This window comes from Mytilus californianus, unplaced genomic scaffold, assembly GCF_021869535.1.
Source record: "Mytilus californianus isolate M0D057914Y unplaced genomic scaffold, xbMytCali1.0.p SCAF_6, whole genome shotgun sequence".
Taxonomy (NCBI): Eukaryota; Metazoa; Mollusca; class Bivalvia; order Mytilida; family Mytilidae; genus Mytilus; species Mytilus californianus.
The window spans coordinates 58,370,503-58,396,753 of NW_026262712.1; the positions used below are offsets into that span (position 1 = coordinate 58,370,503).

Genomic DNA, 26,251 nt, shown 5'->3' on the forward strand with positions numbered 1-26,251 from the left:
ATTTGAATTGTTTTAAATTGTACATTTGTCATTTGGAGGCCTTTTATACCCAACTATGCAGTATAGGTTTTACTCATTGTCGAAGGTCGTATGGTGACATTTAGTTGTTTATTTCTGTGTCATTTGGTCTCTTGTGGAGTGTCTCATTTACAATCATATCACATCTTTTTACTTAATATTTCAATATATACATTTAATAATCATACCATACACCAAATATAATACTAGTAACCCATTGATTACACAATGTAGCATGTTAAAAGAGGACTTACCATTGACCAATGAACCATGCAAATGTGGCCATGGTCAATGACAATTGCCAGACAGACATGTACTCCTTACATTTGTGAATCATTGCATACATATAGTTTATCTACTACATGTACTTTTAGTATTAGAAAAAACAGACAAAAACACAAAAACATGACATTGACAAATGACCTATTGCTAACAGTATCTGATAAACAACCCTAATCAGGTAACTTTAACCTTGAAATGTGCTTGAGATTTTTGTAGCAATCTGTATTAATTTGAGTGCATATCTAAATTTACAAAACAAAATTAATCTGGATTATTGTGATACTGTAAATTTAGAAATTATTGTGAGGTTATTATTAATGCAAATAATGCGACAGGGTGAATATCGCAATAATAAGAACTTGCATTCTGATAACTGAATTATAGATCTTTATGCAGATTTTTTTTGTAATCGCAATAATTAAACTCGCAATTTAGTCCATTCGTCAAAAGTCAAAATAATAAATGCACGCAATAATTTCTGAATTTACAGTAGGTAAAAATGTTGTCAGTTAATAGTGAGACACAAGTTTTCCCAGACAATATATAATTCTTTTGGTTGTTTTGTTTGGTTGCTGTCTCATTGAACAAACCTGTATTTTATTTCTCCTTTTATCCAGAAAATATAACTTTTGAAATAGAAACTGAATAGCATATGGATGGAAAACAAATGCCAAATGATGTAAAATAATTCAAGTGGCCATTTAGGTCAGGGGTTGGTGAGGTAAAAGATGAGGCAAAGGCATGTGCATTTACCACAACTGCCACTTGGTATTATGATTTCCAAAATTTCCAAATCTCATAGCTACCTTCTGTATAAAAGACAACTGCATATATTGCAGTTTGCATATCATGAATTGTGTTTGCAGCAAAATTCACTACAGAAAGCAAAAAAAGCTCTATTAAAATTCATTTTTTGAAAATTTTTGATTTTTATTCCTAAAATGTCTATGAGATCAAATTTATAAAACATTTATTAGCATTGTAAATTTCAATATACCAGTAATTGTTGACATGTATACATCATGTACATGTACAATCATTAGCTGATCAGCTCTATATTTTCATTATTTTTATATCAATATTCTTCATCAGTGTTTTTTATTAGACTCAATAATCTGTATTCATCATTGGGACAAGTAGGTAAAGTAGGTCCTTTTGATCTTGGATTTTTTTTTATGGATTTTGACAGCACTAAAGCATATAGTTCCAAATTATAGTTGATCTTGGTTTCTTAAGTGGATTCTGACAACACTTTGCATATAGACACCAAGTGTAGATGATCTTGGGTTCTCTCATATGGATTCTGACAGTACTTTGATTATACATGTAGTTCCAAGTATTGTTGATCTTGGCTTCTAATGTTGTTCTTAAGTTTCTGCACTTTACATATAGTTCCCAATTGCAAGACAAGATGATACTGGCTTCTCGTGTAAATTCTGTCAGTTCTTTGCCAATAGTTTACAAGTAAAGTTGAACATTCCAGGATCTTTCACAACAAATCACTCCTTCCTCTTACATGTACTTGAAGCCTGAAATTAAATGATTAAATGTCAGATAAATTCTGTCAGAAAATCAACCATGATTGACATTTAAAAGCATAATGCAGTTCATATTTTAAATAAATGGGGAATGTGTCCATGGGACACAGATGATGCCCCCACTTGCATATAAAGTTATAAAGGAGCATAACTAAAGAACAGTACGAGTGACATTACCCAAAGTTTTACTTGATCTGAATTTTGTTGTAATAAGTAATGTATATAAGTTTCATAACATTTGGATGAAGCAAAATAAAGTTAGAGAACAGAAACAAAAAATTCAGCAATTTTTCCATTTGTAAAGGGCATAACTCTAGAACAGTAAAAGTGACACCACCAAAAAAAATTCAAACTTGATCTGGGTTTGTTGGTAATAAGCATTGTGTATAAGTTTCATAACATTTGGTTGAGGCAAACTGAAGTTAGAGAACGGACACCAATTTTGGGACATACATACAGACAGACAAGGGTAAAACTTAATGCCCACTCCACTACGGCGTAAAAAAATGAATTTGTGGCAACAATAATGAGCAAACAAAATAAAATTACATGCACAGCAAGTGTAAATAGTGATTTTGTTTTTATACATACATTTGTATGTTGAATACAGACTTCTCAGGGCATGCTGTTTCGATGCCAGGGACAAGTTATTTCTATGCCTAAAAATTCTAAAATGCAGCTGAGCTACATTTGTACTCCTCGTCAACCAAATTATGCTGAGGTGTTTTGTAACCTGTTTGGAATATGGGATATACAAATTTTGTGTTTAAAAATACTAAGCACAAAACAATAATGAATTTTTCAACTCAAATGTATGTGTTATTTGGTAAACAAGATAAGCCCTACGTGTATGTTTAAACCTGATACTTGACGTTATGAAATTTTTTATACAAAAGAGAGACAGGGGGGGGGGGGGGGGTGTTTAATTGTAAACAAATTGTGATCAAGACGAATCCATCAATAAAATGTATTGCCTCGTACTGTAGTGGTTATAATTTACAAATCAGGCCGTTTATATATTCTCAAGAAAACAAACAAAACAATCGAACCCCTTGAGCGGGTAGTCCTATAATATATGCCTTCGCATTATATATTCACTATTTAACGTTTTCATGCTGATATTTTCATTTTTTTTTTGGAGGCACATTGACAAAAAAAAAAAAGAAGAAAAATAGCAAAATCAGTAAAAAGAAAACAGAAATAGAAAATAATGCCCCCGAGTTCATATATTATAGGACTACTTGAGCGGGTGGACAGGGATAAGGGAACATGGGAATGAGGGATCAGGAAGCGAGAAAAGGGGGTATCATGTGCAGGTCCGTTACCGTTAATTAGCCTGGTCTGAGTGAAAATAAAAGTAACCAATTTGGTAGAAGTAAATCTTATGAAGATTATAAATAGAAAAAAAACCTTAGATCTCGTGTGAGTCACTTTATTTTTAAACAATAAAAATAAACTTAATATATCTTTATTTTATTGTCATAGAACTATACTAACAAAAGCATGATTTAGATAAAAGGAAGGGTACAATCAGACTCAGGGTGGGATGAACGTGAATTGGAGCGAACATGATTTTGGGTGAAAGGACAAGAATTCGAAAAGAGGGGGGGATGAATAATCTGGGAAATATATTTTGCAATTTTTTTGTCTGGGAGCAAGGGGGGTGGAAGTAGAAGTTAGGGGAGAAAATTTTAGAGTAAAAGGGAAGAGAAATGGGAGTTGGGGATAGGGAGTGGTAATCATGAACCCCTGTCCGAGGGAAGTTATGGGGTACCCATTTTACAGATTGGGACCAAACCCTCTATATGGTTTTCAGGGGTGGATCCAGCCATTTATAAAAGGGGGGGGGGGTTCCTAACCCAGGATAAAGGGGGAGTTCCAACTATATGTCCCCATTCAAATGCATTGAACGTCAAAAAAAAAGGGGGGGTTCCAACCCCCTGAACCCCCCCCCCCCCCCTGGATCCGCCACTGGTGTTTAAATCTGTATAGAGGAATAATCCTTCTATAGAGGGGAATTTTTGTTTAGACTGGATTTAAAGCAAAATAGGGCAGAATGGCATTTTCTACTTATTATGGCAGTAACCTGCTACATTTGATGCACCAACTGATGTACTTAATTTCATTTCACATGCCCAGTTTACTGCTAAACTGACTGAATATACAATCTATTGTACACCATAATTGAAAGCTGTGATGATCAGGTAAATTCCACTCAGTTATGCCTCACTGAACAGAATTTCTATTGTTAGATTTAACATAAAATTTAAAGGTCAACTGATGTCCCTTTTGTTGTTGATCAGGTGTTCAGATACATGTAGGTATACAATAGATTGCAAGTTCTGTCACTTTAGCAGAAAACTGGGCATCCCAGGCCATTTTTTGGTAAAGAAATACAGAATACAGTAAAGTGCAATAATTGATGCATATATAGTGCTATAGATTATAGCAAATATAACTAGAAAATGCCATTCTGCCCTATTTTGCTTTAAATCCAGTCTAAACAAAAATACCCCTCTTTTATCCCTCTAGAAGGATTATTCCTCTTTACAGGTATAAACACCATGTAGAGGGTTTGTTCCCAACCTGTTTTACTAGTCATTATAGACGCTAACGATAAATATTTAACTTCATTTGACCCTTAGGGAGCTACCATTTGATTTTTATGGGGGGGGGGGGGGGGGGGGGGGGGGGCTAGGATGAAATTTGAAAAAATAGGCAGGACAGGAGTTTGGAGTAAAAAAAAAATTCAGGATGAGCAACACGGGTAAAAAAAAAGGCAGGTCCAAATAGAGTTAAAAAAATAAAAAGGCAGGACAGAGATTACAACTAAAAAAAAAAGCAGGACAACATTTTTCATCCTAGCCCCCCACCCCCCCATAAAAATCAAATGGTAGCTCCCTAACGTGGTTACGAAATTAGATTTTACGAATGACGATATAAAATCAAGACTTATTTGACGCTAACGATAGCGCTGATCATGAGATGCTGAAAATGACCATCCCCTCCTCTTTGACTGTTCGACACGGATATTTTTTCAAAACAGGCTATACATGTTCACAACTTGCCAGTTAACAGGTTAAGGGTCAAGTAAACACGTAAATAAGATACCAGCCATAACGATTATACATAGAACAGAAATTTAGCCCATGCAAGGTTTCAGCCGCAGTGATTTTCTACAGTATCGAGTATTTTGAGATAACCCCCCACTTTGTTTTTTTCGTGATACTGATAACATTTGGCTGTCTAATATATTAAAATCGATGTTTTCTTATGTAATGACTCTACCTTCATCGTTGTCTATTCGCCGCTATGTCTGTTATTCATGCACATGGTCGTATTTATCAATGCAGTATGCTGCTCAGCAATGGCGACCCTGAAATTTCTGTTGTCCGATTATGGCGCCAGATTAGAGGGAAGCAACTCGCGCCAGACAAAATTACCGTATTTCACCAAAATAATCAAAATTTCGCTTTTTTATAACAAACAGTAAAATGTTCATCACATTTATATTCAGCTTTCGTCCATTGATATAATTACAAACATTATTTATTTAAAGACATTGATAAAAAAATCACAATCAAGTAATTAATGGAGTGCATTGAAATCAGACCTCATGGGGTAGAGGGGTTAAACAAAAGCTCGTAACTTTTTTAAAAGCCTGGTGACCCCCATTTTATTTTACCTTAAAATGCTCGAAAAGTTCATAGCTTTGACATATCCGTTTTTAAAAAAAATCTACCGGGGAAATTTTACGAAAAATCGATTTAACCAATATTTTTAGCCTTAAACTGAAATTAAAAAATGCCAAATTTAGACATAAATCTGAAAATAAAAGGATTTTTAAGTCTAAAACAACCAAGGGGAACGTTTACATTTCAAATTTAATTGTTTTTTCACATAATAATCATACTGACATGGTTCTAAAAGTCTTTGAATTTGATGTAGTCGTTATTGTTGAAAGGGTGTAAAAGTTTGGAAATAGGGTCAAAATCGCACAATTCGCTTCCATTTGAGGGGAAAACGAGCCTGGTGACCCCCTTTTTTCTTTGCATTTTTGGATTCAGCATAAAAAAATCTACAAAATATGTGAAAATAAAAAAATTCTACCGGGGGTCCTTATTGGGGTGAGCCACCTTAATCGAAACAAATTAACATGGTAATGAATGACTACATAAACTAAAAAAAAAATGATTGGAAAAGCTGATGTGAATGACTGTAAATGTGTACTTAACATCTTAAAGTAAATAAATATAGCTTTGAAACTTTATCGGCCTACTGTTTTTATGAAGAAAAAAATGGTTTTGTTATGAAAATCACCGGTCTCTTCCAATAAACAAAATACGTACTAACAAAAATCAACAACACATCATATATGTACATGTACCATGACTCCCTACGCACATAAACTAAATTAAACAGTGACGTTTACACATTCATAAAGTTTATACCGCGCTTCTCTTTAGTTTAATTAAAAAACATTCTACTTCCATATTAACTGTTTAAGATGAAAAAACAAATCAATTGAAATTTTCATAATCTTTATGAATGTGGGTCAGTACAGTTAATACATCTATATGTTACAGGCTTTATCTAAATTTAGGGAATTTGTAAAACGCCTAAAAAATTTAGTAATTTTCTAAAATCCCTAAGCTGTTTAGGCAATTTAGTTGTTTATTAGGCAAATGAAATGTGCACAAAACTGAGCCAATGAAACTTTGAACATCAAAGCAGCAGATTATTCTATGATAAATACTTAATTCAACAGCATGCATTTTAAGAGTTTAAACAATTAAAAATAAATTCTACTGGGTTATAGAAATGAGAATGGAAACGGGGATTGTGTCAAAAAGACAACAACCCGACCAAAGAGCAGAAAACACACCAAGGCCACCTATGTGTCTTCAACACAGCGAAAAAATCCCTCACCTAGAGGCAGGTTCAAGCTGGACCCTGAACAAAAATGAACACTAGTTCATAGAAAATGGACGTCACACAAATCCGAAACATATAAATGAACCGAAATTAAACAAACATACAAGACTAACAATGGACAGAGGTTCCTGACTCGCGACAGGCGCAAAGATGCAGCGGGGGTTATACATGTTTTGTGATATTTCAACCCTCCCCCTATACCCCTAGCCAATATAGAATAAACAAACACACAGCAATACGCACAGTAAAACTCAGTTTAAAAGAAATCCGAGTCGGATGTTAGAATATGTACAATTCCCACTGTTGCTAATCTCAACAATTATTTATTATTTCATGTTTTTATGTTTGGAATGTGGGATCTATTTCACATTTGTAACATTGACTTACATATGTGAAATATATTTGACGTGACTCTGTACTTATGTATATCGTCATACTGTGTACCACACAATTATTTTATTTTATTTATTAATATTAATTTTACTGTAAGTCTGTTTTTTGTTATATTCATTTTACGTGACTCTGTATTTATGTATCCCCTCTTACTTTGAACGACAAAATTATTTTATGTCTACCTGTGCGAAATTCAAACGCGCGATTTTACGCCAGTACTTAAAACCTTCCATCCTTTTTGGGTGGATTTTACATATATAAATAAAATCGTATAATATAAGCAAAATGAGGATGTTAAATTTGATGTATGCCTTTTTGTGCTTCTTTGTTACATTTGTTTGTTTTTATGGTGATTAAGATGATAACACAATGTTGATAGCTGTACCACTATTTTTGACAGTTTTACATATTGTGTCTGTTTGTTTTGTTCACGCATCGTTGTCAATATAATGGAATTTGATGCGACTGTCATACAAGTGAGAAGTTTAGCTAGCTATAAAACCAGGTTCAATCCACCATTTTCTACATAAGAAAATGCCTGTACCAAGTCAGGAATATGACAGTTGTTATCCATTCGTTTGATGTGTTTGTTTTTTTGATTTTGACATTTGATTGGGGACTTTCCTTTTTGAATTTTCCTCGGAGTTCAGTATTTTTGTGATTTTACTTTTGACATGGTTAATAGCAGTGCAATTATATTTAAATTTATCCATCCAAATGATTGACAGGGTATCGATCTAACAATAAACCCATCCTCCAGTCAAATCCATGCTAGAAATATGAACCTGTTTTGCTCTGTGGCTGTAACCTATTCTTTCCGAATGGAAACTTAAAATTTGGTGCCTCGTGTATGAACGGGATATGTTCTAGGCATGTGAAGAACTATTTGATGATCGAAAGGTGGCGTATTACATGTCAGTATTTCTGTCCCTTTTTCTCATGCTTCTATCGGCATTCAAAATCCTTGTCCATTATCTTGTTTAATCCATTACAGAACCTATTGGATTTATCATTAACGCGTTCTAGTCCTAATTATGCACGTATAAATATTTGCCACTGAACATTTAGCAACAACAATCAATCATTTTTTTTCAAATTAGTTTCGTCTCCAGACAAAACATGTACACTTCTGGTTATAATCCAGATTTCCTCAAAATTTGTTTTAAAATCTTTGTTCAATTGTAAGAACAATTTTCCCTTCTAACCTCATTAAAAGCAGATCATAAAATGACCCTCTAAAAAAACAGAAAGACGAAGAAAAAATCACAAATCACTTCATAAAAAATGTTTAGACTAAGTAACACGAAAGCAACTAACAGCTAGGGGCGAACTCATGTTTTCCAAAAGGGTAATAATTTCCTGCTAATAGTTACATCCGTCTATTATTGTTTATAGTAAGCAGGAAGTAAGTGGTAATTCTCATTCGGTTATGACATGACAATCGAGGACATGAGGACGGGATAGTGGATAAACAATTGAAACATGTCCGTGTCATTTGGGACATAGATATTCTATAACTAACTCGTGATGGCATCTGTAAACTTTTGAATGGATGAATCCGACTTTACCAAATGGAATAACCTCTCTGTAAGCAACTAAACGTTATCAAGGAAACCATTATATGAAACGCTAACTCAGAAATTCTATATCGACCGAGAGATATACACTCCATAAACAGGCCCTGCTTGAATATTGCTACATGGACAATTTATCACGTTTTTTCACAAATTTCATTATTGTTCAGAATATTCGATTGAAGTCAATTAAGATATATTCAGTTTATATTGATACTTGATATTTACTTGTACACATCCGCATAATACTGAATTTTCTATAAACTTGTAAACTTTGCTGAATTGACAGCAAGCGTATTGTCCGAGCAGCGATGGATAAGTCTAAAAACTGACTGAAAGACTAATCATGATTAAATACGTTATTGGTCAGTACTATTCTATGTATGTTAAGATCAAAATGGCCGTTTTAAACTGAAATTCAGTTACTAGGAAAATGCATTGCATCGTATAGACTAGAAGTGTCTCCTTTACTAGTTATCAGACTGCAACAGTGGATAAATACAATTTGCAACCATTTACCAAAACTAAATCCATTTGTTCTAGACGTCTCTTGGTATTTTGATCATACATATTATTTTCTATGTGAATTCGTTATTTTAACTCTTACTTAAATGATGTCAGCTATAATTAATACAAATATGTTATTACGTTATAGATAAAGCCGATTTTAAGTTTTTTCTTACATCAAAGTGGAAAATTCTGTTCTTATGTGTTTATTTATAACCACACTTAACGGTTCAAATATAAGGTGAAATACAACTCATCTTTCTAGATTGTAAACAATGATAAAAGTTATATACCACTTCTGATTTAAATAAGAAAAAAATAACTGTAATTGTCTGATGTTAGAAACAAATGAATTGTTTCGGTGCATGTAAAGTTCACTTTATAAGTAAAACACTATATTATCCTTACAAACGGGGGTGTTTTGTTTTTCTCTCTTGTTTGGTGACATCATTTTTCCGTCCTCTTTTTTCTAATGTAGTATCACCCCATAGCCCAAATAGCCCCCATTTTTGACAAGGTTGGTGTTGCTCAATCTTTAGTTTTATATTTTGTGTTTTGTAGACTTTTGTTTTTATTTTTCTCGTTTGTAATGTTTGCTCAGGCGTTGCCAGTTTGTCATCAATTTATGAGTAGACGTATCCATTTGGTTATTTTCGCCAACTTTTTACCGTTGAAAAACAGATTAATTTTTTAAAGTGTTATGAGAGTTTTGCAATATAAATTTCATATCTATTATATACCTACATGGAGTTATTTTCTTTCAGTACGACAGGTCATTCTTTTGGAGAATCAACCCGGACGATACCAAGTTACAATGAAATGTGCTTCAAGGCATATAAAATGACCTGTATAAGGTCATTATTGTCCTGATTAAAATGGAATCTTTAATTTACTTAAACATTTGATTCGTTTGATAGGTATCGTGTGTTGTTACCAATTGGTGGTTTTCTTTTTAATTTTCCATATTTCGTAGGTTGAAGAAAGAAACAATCTTTTCCTCCGTTCATTGGACTGAAATACCAAAAATCGTCGTTGACGCACATTTTAACCTACGGAAAAAAATACTGTTAAGTTTTGTTAGTTTATTTCAACAATAAAGGCACATTATATGAGATGAATTTAATAATGCAAAACTTTTCATAACACTTTAAAACAAGCCAGATTTAACACATTCGTGTGTACGATTTAGAAAATCTTATTTATTCACATTGTATTGGAAATGATACTTTGACTTATGGATATTCGTTTTTCGTGTTACATGTACATGTATCACGATTTCGTACACTTGGTGCCAGTTCTAATTTAATTTTTCATCTTTATATACCTTTTACTCTATAAAAGAGGGGGGTTATTATATTTAATCGTGATTCTGAGTTTAATAAGAAAAAAGTTGAATTGCCAGACAAAAGAGAGAAAAAAATTACTCTGACTAGTTCGTTTAAAAAATTGTTGAAAAAATAATCTGCTTTCCGCGATAAAATGTCATGAAAATAAACAAAATACAAAATTGCATCCCTCTTTCATAAACAAAGTTGATACAATAAATTACTTACAAAGTGACTTGTATTTTTCATATACCGTAACAATTCATTTGTGTCTTGCTTCATGTAGTACAGTAATATTTCTATTGAAACTGGACAATGCTTTTTACAGTTTATATATCTAGATTATTATTACACATTATAAATGAGCCGTAGGGCGTATTGAAACCTGAACACATTAGAAAAGAATATCCCACTTTAGTGTTGTCGGTAAAATAGGATGAAAATACTCCAAATCTTTGCAGAAAGTAATATTTGTTGACGGTATATAAGCCAGATTATGCATATTTATGCATATTTTAAGGTTTTTCTTGTCGTATAATACACCTCGGGGTGTAAAGATTGTCCCAAAAAAAAAGACCAAGTTTGTATTCAATTTGGGTAAAAACTAACCTCGCACGAGTAATTAGTTTATGTCTCGCATCACACTTTTTTAACATTTGGTATCGTCCGGGCTGTTTCTTAAAAAAAATGACATATCGTTCTGAAAGAAAAAAATCAACATATAGGTATACAGTTCATATGTATTTCTGATAATTAATACTCTTACTATATATTTGATTGTCTTAATTCAGGGTTATATTTATATATTTCCTTAATGTTCTATCAGTATTATGACAAATGAATGGCCCTTGTCAGATTATTGTTATAAAACCCTAAAGTTCACCCTTCTATAATTTGGTAATAGAATTTATATATTTATATTGCGTTCTTTAGTATCAGATTTAAAGTATTGCAAATATCATGATTTGAATGACATTAAATCGCTAAACCTTTGTTTTCACATACCATTTCCTAATTGTTGAAAAACTTTATAATATAAAAAAGAAGATGTGGTATGATTGCCAATGAGAAAACTCTCCACAAGAGACCAAATGACACAGAAATTAACAGTTATATGTCACCGTACGGCCTTCAACAATGAGCAAAGCCCATACCGCACAGTTAGCCATAAAAGGCCCCGAAATCACAAAATGTAAAACAATTCAAACGAGAAAACTAACGGCCTAATTAATGTACAAAAGAATGAACGAAAAAACAAATATGTAACACAGCAACAAACGACAACCACTGAATTACAGGCTCCTGGCTTGGGACAGGCACATACCTACAGAATGTGGCGGGGTTAAACATGTTAGCGGGATCGTAACCTTAGACAGTGGTGTAACAGTACAACATAAGAATGAACTATACAAATCAGTTGAAAAAGGCTTAACTCATCAGTTGATACAAATAGACCGGGAACTTGTACATACCAACAACAAAAAGACACTTCAAGAGAGGCGAAAGATACCAAAAGAGGACACTCAAATTTATAAGTCCAAAATAAACTGACAACTCCATGGATATAGAAAGGGATAGAAAAAGACCAAAAGACAAACAACAGTACACAAAACACACCATGCAAAACTAATTACTGATCAAAACGAACAAAACCAAAAACTGTGGTTGATCTCAGGTGCTAAGGAAGGGTAAGCAGATCCTGCTCCACATGTGGCACCCGTCGTGCTGCTCATGTTAGTACAAACCCAGTGAAAAGTCTCATTCGGTAGCCCAGATCCGCGGAAAGAGGAACGGGATTGTAGTTACGACAATTGGAATATATCCGTTGTCATATTTGAAACAGATATTCCATAACGGTCAACCAACTCGAGATGGTTTCATAAAATTTTACGAAGGGATGATTTCATTTTGTCACTATGAACTCCTGGTTTGATAGCTTCCTTCAGAGCAGCAACCCTCTATCCAGCATATCATAATAGGAAATACAAGACCCGGAATATCGTATCAACTGGGAAATATATACTTTGTATGCAAGCGCTGTTGGAATGTTGTTACATAGAAATGGAAAATGCACAATTGGGAAGCTGAAATCATCTCTTTTGTCATAAAGTTTTGTTTTCCAATGTCTTACATAACAAATTATAGACACCTCGAAGAGATAGACAGGTCATCTTATTAATAATTAACTTTATCTTGACCTGGCTATGTCCGTTTGCTATTTAAATAAACACATTATAATTAGATTTCTAATTACTGGTCACACATTTAATTTTCAAATAAATATTTTTTCTACAAACGTTTCTTATCTTATCAGTTTGAATAACAAGCAGAAATCACTCCATATCCTTAAAGAATTGTAGAAAAAAAATTATAATAAAAATACAAAACTCCAAGGTAATCTAAAAAAGAAACTGTTAAATAGTGTGAACCCTTAGGTAAATTTAAAAAGAAACTATTAAATAATGTTAAATTTGAGGAATATTTGACTTCATCAGCGTTGTTTATACTTTTGCATATAATATATCCGAAAGTAATGTCGCAAAATTTTGGATATACATGCCGATATGTGCGAAAGCCAAATTGTCAAAGTGGATTAAAGATCGAAGGTCAATAACTCTATTGTTGGCAGACATCTCTGAATTTCAAAGCTATACTTAATCGTCATTTTTTGTTATCAAATGTGTGTTGGCTAGTTATAAATTTCGTTGTATTATTACAATACTAATATGAGATCTTGTACTTTATGTGTGTATTGGATATATATTGGCACATTGAAACATCATAATTGTTAACGTAAGTAAGATGTTTCTTCCAATAAATATCTCAACACAAACTTAATCAAAAATCATTGCGTAAACTCATTTCACCATAACGTGTGTATAAAAATTACCTTATGCCATACAAAAAGGTATCGTTTGAAAACAAAGTAGTTGCCTCGATTGTCTACGTGTGATGTATAAAAGTACAGTGAATTGCAATGAGAGCCTATGAGAAAATGTGCATCTGGCGTACCAAATTTTATGCCTTGTATCTTTGATGAGATTTAATACCACTTGGTCAATGCCAATGTTAGTGACCATTTCGTATCCGATGATATCAACAGCCAAGTAGCAGTTGTGTTAAAATGATATTTAATTTATATGAACATTTAAAGTATTTAGTATATGTAAATCTTCTGTGTATACAATGATGAATTATTCGACACACTGATCAGTTTTTATCCTATTTTGTTAACTATGAAGCTTTTTAAAAACTTTTAAATCTTATGATTCCACATTATTGAAGGATGTATGTAAACATGTAGTTGCTGAAATCATTTAAATTTGTCTTGAATAGATGTTTGTCGTACTGGTACATACAATGTATTGTAATTAAAAAAAAAACTGAATGATGATTTAAAATACCTCTTAGAACGCTTTTCAACTTTAAGTAGTGTTTGAATATATGTTTGTGTAGACTAGTTAGCACAGAGTAGATACAATGCAACATGACAAGAATGTCAAAAAGGATCAATGGCAATTATCTGTTAATTCAATTTTAATCATAGAATCTAATGTGGACTGCAAAAGATCTAGAACTATTTAAGGGAACCATAATTCAAAACCTGTATGATAATGAGCTCTTTTTAAAGGTCATGTAATTTATAATCATTATGCAACAAACAAAGTCTGCTATTAATCATGTTTATTTGCCCTTTAGCTTTAAATCATTACATCAAGTCTTTAATGCAGTATTTTACAATTAAAGTGATTTAAGAAACTAAGATCTTCCAAAAGAAACAGCAACAAAAAGTACATTCAATATTTGCAGTCATATGTTTTGAGGATGTGTAGTTATTTAAATTATTATGCATTAACAGCATGTTATATTACATTATAATCCCTGTATGTACTTTTAGTTATAAGTTACATTGAATCCTGTACCAGATGCGTAGTCATACAATGTATATGCTTAAAAAAAAACACTTTTCACTGTTGAATGACTACATAAATATGTATTAACAAACCAAACTACATTTTTTTTGCGTTACATCAATAAGTATTGTATATTCTATTCAACATATATGACTGTACTATATACCAAAGCTGGAAATGCTGTCGCAATTTTCATGGAAATATGGTAAAAAAAACAAAATTGTAAGGATTTTTTAAACAAAACCTGGTCCAAGCCCGGTAATCAAAAGCAGACGAAAAACTGTCTATCTGACGCTTCTCTCCCCAAGGGTGACTTGGGAATAGAAAACATCTTTAGTAAAAAACAATACATGTTGAGGTATTCTTTTGAAGGCTTATGTACATTAACGCTAACCAAGCATGGTTAAAGACGAGATTCTTTCGTTTATATTCCATGCGTTCTGTCACAGGTTTCAATTTATGTTAGAAAAAGGAAAGGTTATTATATATCTATTATCCTTTTAAAAAAAATCTAAAATGTGTCAAAGTATGAAGCATCCAGAAAACATTGGAAAACAGTGAGGTAACTTATATTCTGCGTAAGGGCTAGAAGTTTCTCCTCCACTAGTGTCACTAATCAAAACAGATAATGAATAAAATATGCAACCATTAGTGTTGCTCAGTCGTTCGTTCGTTTTTTATATTGTGTTGTGTGGACTCGGGTTTGTCTTTTTATCGTTTTTCATTTTCATCTGTGGCGTTGTCAGTTTGTCATCTACTGATGAGTGTGATTGTCCCTTTAGTATCTTCCGCCTCTCTTTTACTGCGGAAAAGCAGATTCCTTTTTTAAAGTGAAATGAACAGTCACTTCACATTATTCTTTCGAAAGTTAAGTTGTGCATTCAAGACGTTTTTGAGTACTCCTATTTCAATCTTATAAATGAAGGAAAGGATTGTTTCGGATTAAAACCTAACGAATATCAAAGTTGGAAAAATGTACAGTAATATCCAATTGGAAACAACAGCTGTAGTTTGCGTTTTATTTGGGGTTACACATGCCCCTACATAAGTAATTATGTTATGCCTGCATGCACATTTAATTGACACTTGGTATCGTCGGGGTGTTTTCTCAGAAGAAAGACTTAACGTTCTGAAAGGAAATACCTGCAAATAGATATATAATTCATATATCTATCTGTGACATATAATAGTCTTACTTTATTTACTTGCTTATCTTATTTCAATGTTATTTTATTATTTTTAAAGACTATTGTATCAGTATAATAAAAACAGAAATAGCCCTAGTCAGAGACCCTGCAATTCAGCCTGTTATAGTTAGTATTAACATATTTGTATTTAGTTCTTTAGTAACAGTTTTCAAGTTTATATACAGTCCGCCAAAAGTTAAGCACCACTTAATATAACTGGCAATATTTTTTTTTATTATTGCGAAAAAAATATTTATGTTTGGTTTTATGAATTGCCTATAACATACACTAAGAAAATTCATTACGACCCAAAAAAATAAACTCCGATAAACACGCGAAGCAATTTTTTATTAAAGATCATCTGCAATTTTTCGAATACACTGTTTCGATGCCTTTAAATCATCTTCCTACTGTCCCGCGTACAGGTGAAATTTGACCTTCACCAAGTCACTGTGAAATATGGCAAGGGGTAAGTTATATGTGACTGAACCTTGACAAGCAATTGACATGTCAAATGCCGTTAGGAGCACTAGTTGCATAGGTAACCATTTCAATGTTAAAACACCGTCATTGTCAGATTTTTACAACGTCATGTTGACACAGAAACTGTAAATGATAGACCAAGGTCCGGAAGACCCCGTTTAACTACCGATCGTGATGACAGACTCCTTATTGGTTGTGCTAAAGCCAACCCATTTACTCCTGCCCCACAACTTAGACACCACTGGCGTCAAGTTGGTCATGTTAGTGTTCGAACATTGGTCCGTCGACTTCATAGAGGCTACTTAAGAGCACGTCGTGTTGTCAAGAGACCTGCCCTAACAATCAGGCACCGTATAATCAGGTTTCAAAGGGCTAATGACCATCGACGCTGGAACACGAGAAGCTGGCAAAATGTTCATTGGTCAAATGAGAGTCAGTTTCTGTTACAACCAATAGACGGCAGAATACGAGTTTGTCGTGGAAATAAAACTGCTAATGACCAAAACAACATTTGCCCAACGACTGCATACGTTGCTGGTAGTGTTACAGTATGGGGTTTCTTCTCATACTGTTGTAAGGTGGGTATGCATATTCTGCAGGGTAACATGAACGGACAGACATACAGGGATTTGGTGCTTAGAAACATTGTAGTCCCTCATTTTGATAATCCTCTACTTGCTTCAAGACCCTTGTGCATGTACGACAATACTAGACCACACAGGGCAAGGATTGTAACCGAGTACAAAGAGTACAAAGGGCAAAATGCCATTGACACTATCTTTTGGCTTTCCATGTCTCCAGACATGAACCCTATCGAACATGTCTGGGATGCCATTGGCAGAAATCTCAATCGCAGAGATCCACCATTGCAAAATCTTAGCGATTTAAGAAGCGCAATTGTTTCTGAATGGAATAAATTTACTCAGCTAAAGTTCAGAAGGCTTGTACAGAGTATGAGACTCCGTGTTATGGAACTGTACCGGAAGAGAGTGTGTTACACATCCTATTGACTCAAATATTGACATTAAATTTGCCGAACACACCAAAGATTATTTGTAGAGACTCTTAATGATATTGGTTGATTAATTGTTGTAAAAAAATAAAATCACAGTGAAACTTAATTTACGTTTCTGATTTGTGTAATTTTCACTATTTCTATGAACGCAAATTTCAAATGCATAGAGCCTGCATACGCGAACAAACTTAAATCTACGATTTGTTTATGGTATATGTTAGCAAAATTGCTACATGAATATTTTCTCTTTTTCGAGGATTAACTGATTTTTTTAAATGAAAAAAAATCTATGCAATAAAAATAGGTGGTGCTTAACTTTTGGCGGACTGTATATATAAACCAACATTAATGAATTTACATTTGTGCAAACACTCTATCGCCACATAGTCGATAAACTGTATAATTAAAATATCTTACATAACAAAGTCTGGTTACTTCAATGAGATAAACATGTCATCTTGTTACTAATTATATAGTTAATAGTTCAATGAGATAAACATGTCATCTTGTTAATAATTATATAGTTAATAGTTATCTTGACCTGACTATGACCGTTTGCTATTCAAATACACACATTATAATTAGATTCTTAATTACTGGTCTCACATTAAATCAATCTATGAATATGATGACACTACCAGTAAATAAGTCTAACCCACTTGATGCACGAGGACTCGAATTTTCTAAATCGTGATGGCCTTTTTTAATGTATAATTCATAATTTGAAGTTTGTTTTTTTACAAACATTTTCTACGTTCCAAATCATTTTTAATGACAGGTTTAAAACATACAAAATCTTATATAAAGAAAAGGATAAACTATTAAATAGTGCTAGATTGGAGGCACCTTCTATCTACCATATCACTGTTGTTTTTACTTTTGCATATACTATATCCGAACGATATATATATATGTCGATTTTGTGATAGACCTGCCGATAACTGTGAATTTCGTTTTTTTCTCCATAAATTAAAGTTCAAAGATCAATAATTCGATTGTTGGCAGCTATACATCTCTAACTTTTAAATTGAAACAAAGCTATATTTCTCATTTCAATCATCTATTTATGTTAATAAATGGTCTGCAAGTTATTTATCTCACTAATAGAAAATCTTGTAATTATTATATGCATTGCAAATACATTGTATGTTGATACATTGTAACACAATAACTGTGTACTTAAACCATAGATGTGTATACAATGAACTTAAGACACTTTAACTTACCTATAGCCATACAGACAGATATCATTTACAAAATAATAGTTGACTCGATGATATAAATCTAAATGAAATTTATAAATACACAGTGTATTGCAATGGAAACTACAGAGGAAATGCACGTCTGACGCACCAAATTATCATTCTGGTATCTTTCATGAGTTTTTACAACCACTGGGTCGATGTCACTGCTGGAAGACGTTTTGTCCACGAGATTATCACCAGCAACAAAGTCAGCACCTTCTTATACGTTCATTTTATGTATCTGTAAATCTACTGTTTATAAATGATGAATCATAAGACACATTACAGTCTTTCTGTCCCAATCATATGTAATAAAATTGAGAATGGAAATGGGGAATGTGTCAAAGAAACATCAACCCAACCAAAGAGCAGAAAACAGCCGAAGGCCACCAATGGGTCTTCAACGCAGCGAGAAAATCCCTACCATATTTTGTTTTGGACAACTTTTCGAAATTTTAAATAAGACATAGCAAAGGGCGTACTCCTACTTTAACCCACAAATTTAACAATTTAAACAATTAAACTTTTAAGTTTGTCAAACAATTCATTTATATAAAAAAGAAACAACTATATGAACCTTTTGGAATTTTGGGTCGTCAATGATCTTCACCTACCTACTTTGTTTCGCTTTTCTGAACTTTTTTATTCGAACTTCACTGGTGAGTCTTTTGTAGTCGAAACTCACATCTTGCGTTGGCGTACAAATAATTTTTAATCCTGGTATCTATGATGCTTTTATATGAACTCGTCTTGCCTTTTCAGGTGTTACAATGGACATAATAGGATACTTACAATATGCAACGATATTAGTTTATTTCTACATGAAATTGAAGCATCTCACTATGTGAATATATGAAGATACATTTCGCTAACGAGCACTTCAAAGGCACTAAAACACTGAAGCATGACCATATGATGTATTTTCATTATGTAAACAGAACTGGTAGGATATTCATTGGTAATACATTATTTTGCAGTAACATGAACAACTTTACCTTTTCATCAGTCTTTTAAACTATAGTACAACTATTAGTTTCACCATATATTTAGTGGAACAGCAAACAAACCAAAAGTAAATTAAAGTTTACATTTTCCGTCATATTTAGTTATTCATAAGAGTTTATATATAGATTTATTCGAGCTTAAACTGCTTTATATTTTACTTTATAAATTATTTCCGTATTCTGGCAATACTGTATGCTTTTTTGTAACCTTAACATATCCATGCAACTATTTTTTTTTAATTAGCACTAAAAAGAGTACAACTATATACGATGTGTGTGCTAAGTATAAACAATTGGTTTGTATTTACAATATTTGAAAGTCTCTATCTAGGTTATAACATTATTTTTTTTTCTCAATTTAACACCTGTGAATTTCTTCTTAAGTTTAAAAAAAATGTATTTAACATTACCAATATTTTCCTACTGAAAAAAAGTACCTGGCCATTCCATGTTTTTGAATCACAATGTAAATTTGGCATTACCTGAAATTAAATCGTCATTACAGTCATATGCCATATTAAATGTTTACGATATGTACAGGCAAATATTCATCATTGTGATGGATACACGTAATTGACCCTTGTACACTATTATTATGATCATGATAATGAGTGATTGAGACATTGAATTTATTTCACTGCAAGGCTATTTTGTTAAATTTAAGATAATGGAGTGTTCTGAATACTATTTATCTAAACATTGTTTTTGGCTTTTAACTAGCTTTCAGTAACTGCGAGTACTCTCAAATCGTACTTTGTTAATTTGACCTGTTGATACAATTTGTAATGTAGTTTTGTTATTTAATATTTACTTATTCAGTGTCATATCTAGTCTCACTATTTTTAATATATATCACCTCTGATAAGTTTTAAGTATGATGATAAATTTTCATTTTTGTTCTCGTACTAGGAACAGCAAAATTATTTATTTTGCAAAAAATATTTCCGTACTCAATGTATACCTTACAACACAATTATTTTTATTTATATGTGTACGTTATTTTGTTTGGCGGCATTTTGTCCAAGGTTATGATTGTCTTTCTGATATTGTTTTTCATCTAATCCCCCTGGTTTATATTGATATATTAAATATATCAATTTTGTATTTACATCGTGTCATAGATCAAATTTATTCGTTCAGTGTATGTTCACTTGTTTTTGTTAATATGTCTTTTGATTGAGTTAAGCCATTTCAATTGATGTTTTATTGTGTCTTTCTATGTTGTGATGTTACAGTATTGTTTCAGGTAGAGTGAAGGTTGGCGCCTATTAAAACGTTTGAACCCGCTTCATTTGTTTGCACATGTCCTAATACAGGAACCTGATGTTCAGTGATTGTCGTTTGTTGATGTGGTTCATAAGTGTTTCTCGTTTCTCGTTTTTTTTTTATATAGATTAGATCGTTGGTTTTCCTGTTTGAATGGTTTTACAGTGGTCATTTTTGGGACCCTTTATAGCTTGCTGTTCGGTGTGAGACAAGGCACCGTGTCGAAGGCCGTACTTTGACCTATAATCATGATTATAGGTTAATTTTACAAATTGTGACCTGGATGGAGAGTTGTCTCATTGGCACTCATACCACATCTTCTTGTATCTATTATGTTATATTTTGACCAACTGACTGCTGTATATATTTGTTTGAATATTATTAAAAGGATATATTTGTTATTCGACGAAAGCAGATTGTTTTCCGTATTCCAAGATCTACGCTAAACTCTCTGATTTTCATTATCAGAAAATAACGAGTGAAAATTTGAATAGTAAACACATACGTAGGTGGTAAACAAGAATAAGGTTTAGGTGGTATTACTGATAATTATTTACGGACCTTTACCATGTTTAAGGTGGTTATACTGTTGATTGACCTCCTATACAACCCGTAAGTCTATAGATAATGTAGTAAAACGTATGATAATCCTAAAAATATAACTTAGATACATTGGTGGTAATTCTGTTTAAAATGAATGATGAATCCACTTATCATTATTCACGGTGATAATTTTGATTACCCTAAGAAGGACAATTAATATTTACGGGAGTATATGTAGATTTAGTTTGTGCCTACCGCTTATTATAATTAATTTTTAGCTGGCGATACTGTTGATTGACCTAAATAGGTGTCGATGAAATATATAGATATAATAATGTGTGTTAAACGTAAGGACACCCTTATATTCGTAGATAATAATTATGTTGAATAACCTAGACCGTAACTATAAACAATGTAATCGTTGATATGTCCAAAGGGAAGCAGTTTACGTTATGCATTATAATAGTTGTTAAACGAACGGTTATCTTTAGGAATAGTACGTTAGTTTAAAATTAGAAAACAGTTGATTTGAAAACTCATCAAAGAAACTCTGCTAATAAGTTGATACGCAAGATGCCCGTCTCGTCTACATATAACTCCTCATTGGTGTTCAAACCAAAACAGCAGGGTAGGCAAATATTAGAGATTGAAGAGCATAAACAAAAACAATATTCTAAATGTTGCGTTAAATACGGCTAATGCAATCTATGCCTGGAAAGAAACAACATCATTGTTTCTAACACGGTATATTTAGTCATTTTGAGGGTATCTATTTTGGCGATTGATTAACAATGGGCACACATGTGAATTGATTAATGTGATTTCAGGAAATACTATATACAACTATTGCTATCAGAATTTGAAATTCTGCTTTAAAGCAATCAAACATTTTGTAAGTAATAAACATACACAAAATGAACATCAAGGATATTTCATATGTCAACACAAAAGTGTTGACTACCGGGACGATGCCGTCCATCAGCAGACCACCAATTGGTTGTAAAATTCATAAAAGATCCAATGTTTATAACTTGGTAAGGCAGTCGAGTGTTACGTCTACAAAGAACTCATATAGCGATTTGCTAGAGAATACTGGTAAAGTTGTAGGATGTTAAAAATGTTTTTTTAACCAAAAGAGTACAGAGTAAATTTAATGTCGTTATTTAGAAAACTGGCATTTAATTACGTTAACCAAAAGCACGTTTCGTCTACTTACGACTCATCAATGACACTCGAATCAAATTGGTTAGAAGAAGGCCAAATCAATAACGACGTTAAAAACATGGAATACCGAGTTCACAGAAGCGGTGCCAAATCCGACTAAGGACATTTTCCATGGTTTAAAGACATTATATTTTTTAAATGTTCTTACATTATTTGGAGAGTAAATGAACGAATTCATTCCCCAAAGGATACCGCTTAAGTGCATATTTTACTTATTCACTAGCAGAGTTGAAAAAGAGAGGCGAAAGATACCAAAGGGACAATCAAACTCATATGTCGAAAATAAACTGATAACGGAATGGCTAAAAAAGAAAAAGACAAACAGACAAATAACAATACACAAAACTCAACATAGAAAACCAAAGACTGAGCAACACGAACGTTTAAATGCAACAGTAAAGTTGATGTACATCGAGTGTACAGATTCATTTAAAAATTGTTATATGTCGTATATGACTTCAAAATAATTCCGTTAAGCTGAAGGGATTAAGGTTTTACCTAAGGCGATACGATGAATAATTGCCACAAGAGAGTATTCTTTGAATCCACAATGAACGACTGTGGATGCTTTTTAAATGATATTTTCTCATTGACTGTAGGATGAATTTACCGATTTATGTCGTTCTACAAGTATGATATTGAACAAGTATTTTTTTAACGATAAAAATATCTCGATGTGTACAAAATTTCAGCACATCTAGCTTTTTTAGCTAAACTGAAAATATTCAAAAGAAATTATTCATCCATTCAGTATTGAAAGTACTGTAATTATCCAAAGTGATAAAATGACAAAGCATAAATTAGGCTGTTAGATTTTATCATATTTTGTTGACTAGGAGCCTTTTTTTTACTTTTAAACTGTATGACTGCCAGATTGTTGAAGGATGCAGGAGGAATTGAAATTACTAAAATCAATGTTAATGGTCTTTGATGAATGTTTGTCTCACTGGCATCAGACTTATAGAAAATAAACTAAATGATGAATTAAAATACTATGAGAAAATCTTCTAATTTAATTTTTTCAATATGTTTGTGTAGATTAGTTAGAGTAACGTGTAGATATGACAGAAATGTCAAAAATGATTAATGGTAAATATCTTTTAATTTATTTTTAGTTATAGCATCTGACTTGTCAAACAATTTTTGGGAACCACAATTCAAAACCTTTATCTTAAGAGCTCTTTTCGAAGGCCATGTGATGTATCATCATTATGCAACAATCAACAATCAAAGTTTTATATTTTTGTTTATTTGATCTTTAGCATTAAATCAATACATCACAGTCAGTCATACAATCTTTTAACTCTTAATTGCGAAATTAAGATCTTACAAAAAGAACAGCAGCAAAAAGAACATTCAAATTTGCAGTCATCTATTTTAAAGATGTGTAGGTATTATACTACATTGTAAATCCTTTTTGTACTTTTATTTCAAGATTTCATTGCATCCTGCAACAACTGGGCATGGAAGTACATGTATATGCTTAAAACACTTTTCACTGTTGAATGCTTACATTAATATGTATATACAAATCATATTACATATTGTACAATTGTAAGTTCACATTCTATTCAACAAATTTGAATGTACTATATCCCAAAGCTAACCATACCGTCGTAATGTTCATGAAAATACGGTAAATAAAAACACACTTATGAGAATGTTTCAACCAAACCTGATGTTTCCCGGTTATCAAAAGCACACTTATCATCTAAATATAAGTAAAAAAAGAAATTTGAATTTCATTTACTTAAAATTACAATTTTAAAACGAAAAGTTCAAATCAGTAAGCTGCATGCTATGGCTATTCGGATTTCAGCCCTGATAGTATTACAACATTACTACATAGAACCAATATATTTTATTGATTGTTGTTGTAATTTAAATTTCTCTTGCTGTATTTAATAAGTAATATACGCTGTTAAATACACTATTTTACAATGGTCTATATCGAACAAGAATCTACGAGAAATGTTATGACTTCAACGTGACAATTGTCAACTTCACAGTTCTCAGTAGTAACATACCCCCTGCGCCATTTTATTGCGTTAAAATATCTCCAATGATACGTTACGATTGTGCATGTTCATACTATACAGGCTTCGTTAATAGGGATGGGCTTGTCGTTTATTACTGTGTATCGTATTTGTTTTGCGTTCATTATTTTGTACATTTGTCATTTCGAGGCCTTTTGCAGCTGGCTGTGCGGTATGGGTTTTGGTCATTGTTGAAGACCGTACGGAGACCTAAAGTTGTTAATTTCTGTGTTATTTGGGCTCTTGTGGAGAGTTGCATCATTGACAATCATACCACATCTTATTGTTTTGATATTCCTACAATAAAACAGTTCAAACAGAGTTATTAGGATGAAAGACTGAAATCAACACCACTTAGTAGATCGAAAATATAAATAAAATCATAATATTTCCATGCATTCTACTTTTTTATGTATATTGTGCATTAATAAAATCAACTCCCCAACAGCTTTGAATGAAAAGAATGGAAGGTAACTCTGTCATAACCATAATTGAATTCATACGGTATTGTTTCTATAAAAGAAAATGTAAGAAATGTCACTGTTGATTTTGTGTGTGGGGACTTACTGCTCTTGATGTACATGATGTATATGTACATCTGATCTCGATTTCGAAATTGATATAACGATGACTCATAGCCCTTTTGGTCAAATAGCAATATATGATTAACCTGTCACATTTTGTTACAGAGAAGGAAATCATATCAGAACTTTAATGATTAATGATACAAACCTCCTTCCAACATGATAACAAGAGTGCACACAAAGGTTTTTCTACAAGTATCACATAAAATAAGCATTATTAATGATCGGTGACAATAAAGTACGGTCAGAAAAACCATGGCAGACAGATATGTGCATCTTACAATTATTCCATACACCAAATATAGTTGACATTTTGCTTATAGTATCTAAGAAACAAACCGTGAAAACTTAACATTGACCAATGGACAATCAAAACGAGGTCAAGTTCAGATGAAACATAACAGACAGACGTGTACACCTAACAATAATTCTTTGCACCAAATATAGTCAGCATATTGCTTATGATATCTTAGAAACAGACTTAACCTGGAAAACTCAACATTGGCCAATGAACCATTAACATGAGGATAGGGTGAAATAAATCATGCCAGACGGTAATGTACACGTTACAATCATTCCATGCATCAAATATAATTGACCTATTGTGTATAATATCTAAGATACAGACTGAACCAGGAAAAGTAAATATTAACAAATGAACCCTGAAAATGATGCCAAGGTCAGTTCAACCATACCAGAAAGATATTTAAACTTTACAATCATTGCATACATCAGATATAGATGACCTAATACTAATAGTATATGAGAAGAGGACCAAACTACAGAGACTTGACATTGTTTAATGGAAATGATGTCAAGGAAAAATATTATCTGGCAGACATGCATGTTCACCTCACAATCATTCAATACACCAAATATTGTTGACCTATTGCTTATAGTTTTTGACAGTTTTTGACAGTCTTACACGCAAAAACTTAACTTTGACAAATGAACCATGATAATGAGGTCAAGGTCAGATGAAATTTACCAGAGAGACATGTATTCCTACAATCATTCCATGCACCCCATATAAATGAACTTAGCTTATAGTATCTGAGAAACGGACTTTATCACGTAAATTTTACCTTGATTTGTGATCCATGAAAATTAGGGGGATGTCAGGTGAACCCTTTCCGAAGGACATGTATACGTTGCAAGGCATCCTTATACCGAATATAG

The 26,251-nt window shown here is 32.6% G+C and overlaps 1 long non-coding RNA gene across 1 annotated transcript; it reads right to left on the minus strand.

Annotated features, from left to right (window-relative positions):
* Window positions 1-1,253: 1,253 nt before the first annotated feature.
* Window positions 1,254-5,392, minus strand: LOC127705349 (uncharacterized). The gene is made up of 2 exons (XR_007983846.1): window positions 5,127-5,392; window positions 1,254-1,829 (listed from the first exon to the last, which is right to left on the minus strand). It is a non-coding gene; the product is annotated as an uncharacterized LOC127705349 (long non-coding RNA).
* Between the last annotated feature and the right edge of the window lie 20,859 nt (window positions 5,393-26,251).